Raw genomic sequence first — 12214 nt, 5'->3', positions numbered from 1 at the left:
ACTGCATGCACACAAATATATACAAAGCAAGGCTATATCCAGGATAAATAGAAATATTAACAGAGGAAGGCACTAAATTACAAGGGGATTGGGGAAGCCTTCCTGGTAGAAAGATTGATTTCAGTTGGGACTTTAAGGGAGCCAGGAAGGGCAATTGTTGGAGTGGAGGAGGGAAAGAATATCAGGCAGGGGGAAGCCAAAAAAATGGTGGGAGATGAGATATAGAGTGCTTTGTTTGTGGAACAATCAGATGGCCAGTGTCACTGGATTCAAGAGTATGTGTTGTGGGAGTCAGGTGTAAGAAGACTGGCATGGTAGAGGGGGGCAGATCAAGTTTTGAAGCAGAGCATTTTGCTTCAGAGGGCAATAGGGAGCCAGTGAAGTTTATTGAGTAAGGGGTCCAGAGTGACATGATTGGACAGACACACATTAGTGTTCAATAAATACTTGCTGACATGACTTGACCTTAAAGCTTTATATAAATGCTCTTTGCTTTAGTAAGAAGCAGCCAGAAGGGAAAGGAAGGAGTAGAGGAAAGAAAGGAAATAGGCATTAATTAAGAACCTGCTATGTAATAGGCATTTGCTAAATGCTTTACAAATATTATTTCCTTTTATTTGAATCCAGAAGGCAGCAAGACAGGGCAACTAGCATCAGAGTTAGAGGGACTAGGTTTGAATCTTGCCTCTGCCACTAACTACCTGTGTGACCTTGGGCAAGTTATCTAACTTTCTTGGTCTCCAGTTTCTTCATATATGCAGCTCTAAATATTTGATTCTATAGACTTTCAAGCATTCTAGGTTTATAACTACTTACTACCCTCTCAATCGCACCCCAAAAGAAAATTAAATTAGAAAGAAAACTGGAGTTCAGGTTGTCCCAACCTTGTTGCTTCTAAAAAATAAAATCTTTGACAGTTGAGGAAACTCTGACTATTCTGAGCTCCTCAAACATCTCAGTTTATGGGAAAATGAGAAGACATTGGGCGAAGTTGACATCTTAGCGGTTTGCTTAGCAGGCAAGGGGCTAGGGCATGATACAGAGCAGCAGGAATATGGACTATTGCTGTTTTTTTCTTTGATGTGTTATCCTCCCAGATTGAGAATGATAGGAAGATCAGACTGTGCCTATTTGCTTTATGCTTATATGAGTCCTGAGAAAAGATCAGTTCTGGCCAGAGAGCTGTGAAAACCAGATGCCCAAGTGAGATGGAGACTGTTTATTGTATGAATTTATGGGAAAAAAAGGAGAACCAAGCAAATGTACATAAATCCTTTGTTCAGTGTTCAAACTTGAGGCCTTTGCTAACTCTGCTCCTGGATAACCAGATAGGATTTCTACTCATTTCAGTGAGCATTGATGGGATTAAAATATGCAAGAAAGCTTTCCCCATTAAATTTCTGGAAGTCTCCTGTTCACCAGGAAAGATACACTCAGGATGAATACCTTTGGAAATTATGTAGATCTGCTGAGATGATATAGAATTCAACACAATCTGTGTGTGTGTTTGCAGTTCAGTTGTGTCTGTCTCTTCATGACCCAAATTGGGGTTTTTCTTGGCCAAGATACTGGAGTATTTGCCATTTCCTTCTCTAGCTCCTTGTACAGATGAGGAAACTGAGGCAAACAGGGGTGAAGTGACTTGCCCAGGGTCATGCAGCTAGTAAGTATCTGAGGCTGGATTTGAACTCAGGAAGATGTGTCTTCCTGACTCCAGCTCTAGCACTCTAACCATTGTGCTACCTAGCAGCAATGTATTTAGTAATGCCTTCAAATTCATGGATTTGTTTTCCTGATTAAAAAAGAGAGATTAGTATCTGTTGAAAAGAGCAAGAACTGGAGAAGGGTCAAATACTGCTGCCAACATTAACTGCTGCATGACCATCAACCAATTTCTCAACCTCTTGGAGCCTCAGTCTCCTCAACTATAAGTAATATATCTCTAGAATCAGCCTTTTGTGGTTATGTGAGACTCCAATGAGATAATGTCTATAAAGTGCTTCAGAAACCTTATAAATGTCAGTTTATGAATTTTGCTTGTTATTGTCATTGCCCTTTGAAGGGAAGCATTGTAGGCAAGAGGCACACAGAGTTGATTTCTCCCCCATTATCCTTTACAACAGCAAATTGTTAACCTTTGGCTTCAAAACAGAAGGCTCTTTAAGCAAATATCATCTTTGACACAGCCATTTAGTCTTAAAAAGGTTACTGAGCAGGCCCACTCAGAGAATGAATGATGCCGACAATGCTAGGTAGATGGGAACGACTTCTAGGAAAGATGACAGTTGTACCCTGAATACAGGCTTCTCTGTAAGTTGCCTTCCAAGTCGGACTATCAGACCATGATATACCATCTATACCCAGTGTACATTTATCCTAGGCAGGGGGACTGAGGGGTAATAGTGAAAAGTACTTTTTGAGCCATGGGTAACCAATGGAGAGAGGGAGGGCACAGACTGAGAAAGTGAGAAGTATTCCTGCATGTCCCTTGAGAATCTGTGCTTCCTCTTCTAGCATCTTTCCCATACCCATTCTCAGGGGAGAAGAGGAAGGTGTGGTGTCAGCTATCCATCCCAATGCTAGGAAGCCTTTGGAACAAGAAAACAGTCAAGGTCTCTACTCTGAAGTTCTGCTTTCTTTCTGGGAAAGAACACAGGCAGGCTGCACTCTCCTTGAAGAGCTGGCATGCTGAAGCAGGTCCTCTGGTTTAGGAAGCTTGGGAGTCTATTTCTCGGATGTTATGTTGGAGAGCTTGAATGGGGTCTTCATGCCATTAACTTCAAAAGGTGAGGGGTATCCTCTGAATCTCCCTAACTCCATCTTGTACTAACTTACCCAAGCCCTTGTTGAGCCAACATGTTTTTAGCCTGTAAAATGTTTTGGCATAACAAAATTCGTTGATTCGTTATCTGTTGTATAAAAGAAGCTCATTGGGGTGCCAGGAAGCCCTTCTTATTTAATTTTGTATTTTCCTAATTCTTAGGACAATGTTCTATTCACAGTAGGTGCTTAACATATGATGGTTGAATGAAAGGTAGATCCCTTATTTCTCCAGAGATTGCCCCCATCTTCTGAAGCAGTATGGAATGAAAGACCTTTGAATGCAGGGACTGGTTTTTAATTTTTTCAGATGTTTTATCACCAAACAACTAGAAATGATCATGATGATGGTGATTATTTTTTGTTTGTTGTTGTTCAATGTTTTCTTGGGTTAAGTGACTTGCCCAGGGTTACTGAGGTTGGATTTGAACTCAGGTCTTCCTTACTTCAGGCCCCAGCCTTCTAGCCACTGTGCCACCCTAGGCTGCTCTGTCAATAATAATAACAGCTAGCATTTATATAGTGTTTTAAAGTTTTGTAAGTGCTTTATAAACGTTATCTCATTTTGTCCTTACAACAACCATGCTATTGTTATCTCCATTTTGCAGATGGGAAAACTAAGGCAAAGAGAGATTAAGTGACTTTTCCTAGGGTCCACATTGATTTATCAACTTCTGTCCCATCCTCTTTCAGCCTCTCTCCTTCCAGATTCTCCTAATCTCTAATCTCTGCTCCTCTAGTAGGCTTTCCATTCTTTAATATTTCAGTTCCCTCCTCTGGATCAATTCTAAGCTTGTACCATCTGGATGGAGGGGTCCCCTAACTTTGTGTAAGGATAAACATCTTGTGTACAAAGGATTTTGATGTAGCAGCTGATAATAAGAACAAAAAGAACATCAGAAGTGAATTAATAACAAATACAAAGTACTCTCAGTTTGCTATCTCATTTGAGGTATTTTAGTGAATTTTGGGAGGTAGGAAATCAGACAACAAGCATTTCTTAATTGTTTAATCTGTACCAGGCACTGGTGCTTAGTTCTAGAGATACAAAGAGAGACAAAGACACAGACCCCACCCTTAAGGAGCTGCCCATTCTCATGGGGGAGACTATTTGCAAATAGGAAGGAAGGCATTATCAGCAGGGGGAAGGGCAGACCTTTTATCTGAGTTTTGAAGATAGTCAGGGAAGCTTGGAGGCAGAAGTTCCAGGCCTTGGGAGAAATCCAATGAAAAATTAAGAGTCCAGAAATGGAGCAGGGGATTGTTTGTTGTTCATCCTTTGGTTTTTGAAGCGGACCAATGAGATCACAGAGTGATGTCTTAGCTTGGAGTGAACTGGGTTTAAAATGAGGCAGAGCTGTGCAGAATTATCAGCCTCCCTCTTGGGAGGAACAATAATGACGACACTAGTGTTACCTGAATTGCTGAGTTTTCGAGGAGAGTAAAGTGTAGAATACTGGAAAGGTAGGAAGAGGCCAGATTGGGAAGGTCTTTAAATGCCAAACAGAACAATTTATATTTGATTCCCTGGAGATGCTAGGAAGACACTGGAGTTTACTGACTCTCCTCCCCTCCCCCCCCCCTCCGCTCCGCTCCCCTCCCTCTCCTCTCCTTTCTCTCTCTGCAGGCGTGACCTCACTTGTGCACGTGTGCACTAGGAAGTTTGAGCAGTCTTTCTTGATCCACCTTAATATTCTAGTGCCTTCCTTCTGTTGATTACCTCCAATTTATTTATCATGCATATATCTTGCTTGTACTCAATTTGTATGTTATCTCCCCCTTAGACTTAGTATACTGCCTGGCATATTTAAATAAATGGTAGTTGACTGACTTTCATAACTCCCAGGAAGCAAAGACTGCTTTCTTCTTGTGTTTCACGTTCTTTTAAGCCTTCCTTGAGAGCTTGATACTACTGAAGATGCTTCTTTTACTACTATTCTAACTTCTGTCTTGAAGCAAATCTATTAGCTAGATGTTTTCAGGCAGTTCTGTCCTTGATGGTCAGGTTACCTCTTCCACCTGTGCCATGCAGTCTGAATCTCATTACAAAGCCCACATCAGTACCTTTGAACTGACCATTTTTACCAGAACCATCTTTGATATGAGAAAAATAATAGTAGAAGAGACACTCTAGTTACCCATAGGGGACAGTGACAGGGAAGACAGGCAAAAGTGATGTCCATGGACTCTGATTTTTATATAGCAAAGCACAGATAAGGAGTAATAAGAAAAGTGAACTGGAGGATTTAACTGTTTAAATGAGACCTGTAATTACATTGGTGTGTAGAGTTCCCAGGGAAGAAAACCAATTACTGATACAGAGTGTTGACTTCTCTGGGACTTAGAGTCTTAGACAGTTGACTGAGGAGCTGGGAAGTTAAATGACTAAGCCAGGATCACACAGCCACTAAGTATCAGGTTCTGAACCTAGGTCATTCTGACTCTGAGTTTTGCCCTCTCTCTATCCTGTCATGCTTTATCTTTGTGCCAAGATTTTAATGCAGGGTGATGAATATGACTTCATTCTTATTGAGATTTAAAAGGATGCTACTCATACCCTGACCTTGGAAGGTTACTCCATGATGTGTTCAAAGGGAAAAGATTTTTGGAAGGGGAGGAGAAGTACAATTGTACATCAGAAGGAGATCATCTTTTTTGCGTAGAAATAAGCATTCTGAAGGGGAAGGCATGGTAGAGAAACACTTATGAAAGGATTGAAAGATGAATAACTGGACCTATACCCTATGGGCCATCCAGACCAGCCAGATGAATGAGATGACTTTAGATCTCTTTTGTTAAAAACTAAGCAGCTGATAAATTCTTGACTTGCTTACTAACCCTTTCACCTTCCACAAGACGAGAGAAGGTGATGAGAGGGGTTCCTCCTCTGGTTATTAATTGGATGTGTAGGGTGAAGGAGAGAGAAGAGACCAACGTCCATGTCATTGAAATGTCAATGGTAACTCCAAGGTTAGAGGCCAGCACCACTGGAAATATAGTGGTACCCTGGACAGAAACAGGAAATGATTAGAGAGGTTGAGTTGAGAAGACAGTAGGTTTTGTAAGTGGTTATTATGGCTCTTCTGCAGACTTGTTCCGCCAAGGGCAGTATTGTCATTCTAGTCATGCAGGTCCATAACCATGGAGTCTTCCATGAGTATACCTTACTTCTAATTTAGGTGCCAAGATTTGGTTCACTTCACCTCCATGTCTTTTATATCTGCGCTCTCCTCTCTACACACAGACACCATTTTAGTTCAGGCCTTCATAATTTCTTTTCTGGGTTACTGATATACTGTTCTAATTATTATTCTTGTTTTCAGTCTCTCCCCTCTCTAATCTACCCTCCATATAGCTGCCAAGTAACCTCCCTAAGGCGGAGATCTAACCCTGTCCATACCTCTGTCGAAAACCCCTCAGTGATTCTTTTTTTGCCTTTGGAATAACAATACAATTAACTAGCCTTGTATTTGTAGTTCTTATATGTGGCTCCATCTACCTTTCTAGCCTTATTTCTCTCCACTTTACAAACTAGAGTCTAGGCAAAGTAGACTACTACACTCTTACCGGAACTCTAATCTTTCTTCTGTCTACATGCATAAGTCATAACGTTTATGCCTTGGGTGAATGTCCCACTTCATTTCTGCTCATAAAATACTTCTTTTATGTTCAGTTCAGGTGCCTCCATGGAGCCTTTTCCATTCCAGGTTGATAGTAATTCTCTCCCTCCTGAATTTTTCTTGTACTACACTTGTTTTCATCCAGGTTGTATTTCCTTTAGTAGAATGTAAGCTCCTGGAGGACAGGAACTGTTTCATTTTTTATCTTTGTATTTCCAGCACCTAGCCCATGCCTTGCACTCCACCAGGCATTTTAGATAAATGGCAGTTACACTTGGTGATCATAACTATTTTCTTAACCAAGTGTTCGCTTCCTAAATCTGTCTTTCCCTTCTGAAACTCCTCTCTTCAATCCACCATAGTGATGCAAACACTCTTTGTGCCCCTAAGATCTTGAATTTCTTGGTCAGGACTTCAAAATTCTCATTGATGTTTGTTATGTTTCTCTGGCAACACACTTATTTCCATGTGAATCACCAAGAGATGGGCAGGTGTCATCAGATTTGACAAGCCTCATGGAAATTTTCCTTCATCTTCTAGAAACACCTGCTTGGAAAGACTTCTGTTCACTGCCAAATTCGTAGGACTAATATTAGTACATTAAAAAAATCTCTGCCATGGTGGACTTAAGTGGATAGAATCCTGGATTTGGAATCAGTATATAATTGGTCTTGAATCCAGGAAATGCCATTTACTAGTTGTTTGGCCTTACACAAATCTTTAACCACTCTAAGACTCAGTTTTCACTCTACCTACTTCACAAAATTGTTTTGAGAAAAGAACTTTGCAAATATCAAATCACTATATAAATGTAAGTTATTGTCAGTATCATGTTGATTCCTGTGAATGGACCTAGATTTTAGCAATATTTTTTGACGGGGAATGATATTCTTGTGGACAAGAGAGAGAAGTCACTGTTGATATTCAGGTAGGCAGGCTCAAACTGATTGACCCAATCCAAATGAATGGATCGATGCCAGCTTTAACAGAGTGCTGAATGGTTCTATCATTGACCCAATTCCTGTTCAATGTTTTTTATCAATGAAACTTTGTATGGAGGGGATACTTATCATATTTTTGTAGGAATAAATAGTTGAGGGGATAATTAGTATATTGATTTATTTGGGATACCCAAAGATTCCATCATGCTAAAACAATGGATTGATAGCTAATGGAAAGTAAATTGAATAGGGAAAAAAACTTAAAATGCTGACCTTGGGTTCAAAAAACAAACTGCAAAATAGAGGTTGGGGAAGGAATGTCTAGAAAGCAAATCATGTGATAAAGACCTGTAGTTTGTAGGGGACTAGAAGCTCAGTATAAGTCAGTAGGGTGATGTGGCAATCAGCAGCACCCACAAAACTAGTAATCATTCTAAATTGCCTTCTTAGAAGCATAGGCTTCAGATTGAGATGATGACAGCTAGCCCTGCTGTCTTTTGCCCTGTTTTAACCATACATGCAGTATTGTTTATTCTGGGTACCACATTTTAGAAAGAATATTGATATAGTGGGGCCCATTTAGCCAATGGTGACCAGAATAATCAAGGAACTATAAAACCACAGAAAATGTTCAGCCTGGAAAAGAGACTACTTGTGGATTTAACAAATGCTGTTGGACAGTTTAGGTCAATCAATGAACATTTATTAAATGCCTGTTATGTGCCATGTACTATGCTCAACAGCCTTCAAATATCTGGAAGCGTAATACATGGACAATGGATCAAACTTATTTTGCTTGATTATAGTGGACAGAACTATGACCAAAGGCTGGAGAGTTACAGTTTGAAAGGACCATAGAAGCTATCTAGTCCAAGTTCCTCATTTTACAGATAAAGAAACTGAGGTCTGGAAATATTTAGTGACCTCTACAAATTGAATTGAGTAGTAAGTAGCAATGCTGGGATTTGAAACCAGCAAGAGTTCCTTCCAATTCTGCATTTATGATTTTATGAAAATCTCTTCCTCATTGGGGTGAAAAGGATTTGCCTGAGTGGGTCTAAAATAGGGTACACCATGAATTACAGTCCATTGATTCTCACTCTATTCTAACATACAGGAAAAATGTCAATTTCTAACTCCAAGACTCTAAATGTATTGAAGTTATATATTTTAGAGAGGAATCTAGATAGTTAATACTTTCTTGGGAGAAATTCTATTCACAGTTTTGACACATATAAATATGTAAGTTTAATCCAATTCACACTTAAAAGTTGTAAGGAGTACTAAAGAAGATCTGAATTATATGTTACTACCTTGTCACAGTTACAGGGTCAGACTTTTCAGAGGTTATCTTCCTTTCCTCAAACATGGCTAGTTGAAATTACTTGGTAACCTGAAATGCTATTATATGTGTTTGCTCCTTATTTTGAGAGTGTGAAAAGACCACAACAGATATACCTGCCTGTAAAATTTCAGTAGAAACTTTGTAGCTGAAAATTGTGTCCTTAAAAAAATAGGCAAAATAAAAACGATAGCTCACAGGTTACATAAGCATTTTAAACATTTCTAAGTAATTTTCCTCACACTATGTGAGGTAGGTAGCATTATCATCATCTTCATTCTGTAGATGAAGGAAATGAGGCTCAGTGAGATTCAGGGACATGACCAGTGTCACAGTTGGGAAGGGATAGAGCTGGGATTTGAATTAGGGCTCGTCTGCTTCTAGGTACAGAGTTCTTTCCCCTGTGCAGCATTCCCTCTTGTAGGGTGGATATCATACTACTGTTGACAACAAAGCTCTGCATAACAGGATTTATATTTACTTTGCATTCAACAGAGTCTAAACTGAAAAACTGCAACCCTGTGAAAATCAAGATTCTCATTCCCATGACAGAGCAGTGACTGTTGATAACCACCAAGGAGCTTGGCTGGAGTGAAAGGAGGACAGATGTAATGTATTTTTTCAAGAATGGTTCGGAAAGCACCATAAAATTCTAACTAGAATGACTGGCAGATGCAAGGACACTCTGTTTTGTAATTTTCATCCAGACTCTACTCATTCCTGTGCTTGACACTCAAGATAAGAACTATTTCAAGCTGTGGAGAAAAGCTATTACTGAATGCAAATACTATAGTATTCAAATAGTATGACCATATTCAACTGAAGGGCTTCCAGACTCTTAGATTTCACTGTTTATCTCTCCTTCCTATGCTCCCTCCCAAACAAACAAACAAAAATACTTCTTTAGCAATGGCAGTTTCATCCAGGAGCATTTTTGTGTGAGATAAGTGTCTTCAAGAATGGGAAGAGCTATTGAATGAGGGATGGCAAATAGTATTTTTCATCTCCACTGAGGACAGGGCAAGATGAAGTGGATTTAAATTGCAATAGGGAGGAGTAAGGTTAGAGCTAAGGAAATTCTAACTCATAAAAAAAAAAAGATGTGCAGGATGCTATCAGAAAAACCTGGAAGACTTCCATGAACTGATGCAAAGTGAAATGTACTGTATACAAAATAACAGCAATATTGTAAGATGATCTGCTAAGAATGACTTCATTATTTTCAGCAATGCCAATGATCCAAGACAACTCTGAAGGACCTATGAGAAATGAAATCCATCTACAGAGAAACACCTGATGGCACCTGAATACAGATGGGAGTATTTTGTTGTATGTTTTGCATAGCTGCACATGTTTAACTTATATTGAATTGCTTGAGTTTTTTAAGGCAGGGATAGGGAGGAAAGGATGAGAATTTGGAATACAAAGTTTTAAAAATCAATGTTACTATTTGTTTTTACATGTAAGGAGGGGAAAATTCTAAATAAAACAAACAAATAAATGCAACAAAAAACTCCTAACTCCTAGATACAGTTTATGGAACATGAGAATGACCAACTATAGGGTTGCCTTCAGCCCAGTGGGTTTGGGTTACATCAAGAGCTTTGGGGCCATAAAATGATACAGTTTGGAGGCTGAGCCTTTGCCAGAAGCAAATGAACATGATAAAAAGGAAAACACTGGCCCTCTGCCATCTTGTTTTTCTGAATACTCCATGTGGACCTCTATAGTCTATGAAGCACTGTTCATGAACTTGGACCTCAGGTTTCTCCCTTGTCCCAGGGGTTTGGCATTTCTCTGGTTAGAATCTGGGATTGCTCAGCCATTTATTCAGTAGATTTCCCTGACTCTGGTATTGTATTGTGGTCACCCTTGGACCTATCTTTCCCTAAACATGTTGACTTTATTATTCCATAGGGTGAATGATCCTCATTAATCACAGACAATACCTCAGTACCTTAGAGCTACTTTTTTGATGGTCTTCAATAAGAAGATATTCATTACCTCTTGAGGTTGTGAATTTTTAAAAATGGAATATTATAAGGCTTACATTTTCCCCAGTACTTAGCTTTTTTAAATGGTTGGCTTAATAATAAAGCATTTTAAAGTGCTTACTATGTGCCAGGCACTGTGCTAAGCATTTAGGATACAAATATAAAAAAGAAAGATCAGTTCCTTGGCCTCAGGGAGCCTACCATCTAAAAAGTGTGAGAATCAGAGTGCCACCCTGAGGAAAAAGCATGTGATTAGCATCCCAACAGTTACATCTCTTCATAGAAACACCCCTAAGTCATGTCAATCACTGCTCCCAGCCAATTAGCTTGGAACTGTGTGTGTAGGGACTACACCTGGGTGGGCCCACAGAGAGCTTCTGCTTGAGAGAATGGGGGAGAAGGTTTTTCTGCTGGAGGTGGCGAGAGGAGCAGCTTCAGGTGCAGCGAGCTAGGGTTTTTTTCTTTCTCCATGTGTTCTCTTTACTAACCCCTAATATACTTTAATAAATGCTTAATGCCCAAAGATTGGTGCTATACATTTCTAATTTAAGGTGACCACTCATTAGAAATTTTAAGTTTTACAAAGGGGAAGATAACAGTAAAAGGGAGAAGTAGCCAGGGAAGAGAGTTTGCTCTGAGGGAGGTAGAAAGGGGTGTGTTGGGGAGAGGTGTACTCAGTGGCAGACAGATGATGAGGGGGCCTGGGTGGAAGGTTGGATAGAATGGAAAGCTGAAGTACGGAGTGGCTTCTCCATCTTTACCCCAACACTAAACAGGAAAAAATCTTTCCTTCAGCTGCAATAAAATTTATTCTCATGGAGCTAAGGGCAGACTGTTATACAAAAAAAAATCAGTAAACAACAAGGATATTATTTTCATAATAAAATATGCTCCTCCTGCAATTTCTTAAGCAGTATCTCTCTTCCAATGTTATTCTAAGTATGAATATTCCTTCCATTTCTTACAAAATCTGTAACCTTTTCACATGCTAATTTTTAACCACTGAGTTTAGGAAATCACTAGATGCAAATTTTTCCAATAACAGCCTTGGTCGCAATGCCAAGTTCAGACTTAAGTTTGAATAAGGAATTTCCCCTTGTTTACTTGAGGGAAAAAACACATTGTTTCAGGAATGGTTTCTCAACTGGACTTCCAGGTCATTGCAGATAATGGCCACTTATTTCTGTCTGCATAGTCCCAAGGGGCAGTCTCCTTCTGCCTTCCTCTTGGTTTTCAAACCAACTCTCTGCTTTAGAAATACATACTGAGAAGAACCAGTAGCAACCTTGATTTGGGCTCCCAGAGAAATTGAAAAAACATGCTCCAAACAGTTTCCTGGCCATCCAGGCAATAAACATTTGGGAGCTCCACGGATTCTGTAAATATCCATTCTGCTTTAATGGCAGAGAGAGCCCTTTGCTAAAGACTTTGAGTTTTACTATGACTAAGGACACACATTTTAGAAAATTGGAGTATTTCCTCTTGTCATTACAAATG

At 39.6% G+C, this 12214-nt stretch overlaps 1 protein-coding gene across 1 annotated transcript in view; it reads right to left on the bottom strand.

Annotated features, from left to right (window-relative positions):
* Nucleotides 1-12214, bottom strand: part of SLC9A9 (solute carrier family 9 member A9) — a 733387-nt gene that overhangs the window by 155901 nt on the left and 565272 nt on the right.

Source organism: Dromiciops gliroides, chromosome 3 (assembly GCF_019393635.1).
Source record: "Dromiciops gliroides isolate mDroGli1 chromosome 3, mDroGli1.pri, whole genome shotgun sequence".
NCBI lineage: Eukaryota > Metazoa > Chordata > Mammalia > Microbiotheria > Microbiotheriidae > Dromiciops > Dromiciops gliroides.
The sequence above is the reverse complement of the archived record's forward strand: the minus strand, read 5'-3'. Positions and strand labels throughout refer to the sequence as shown.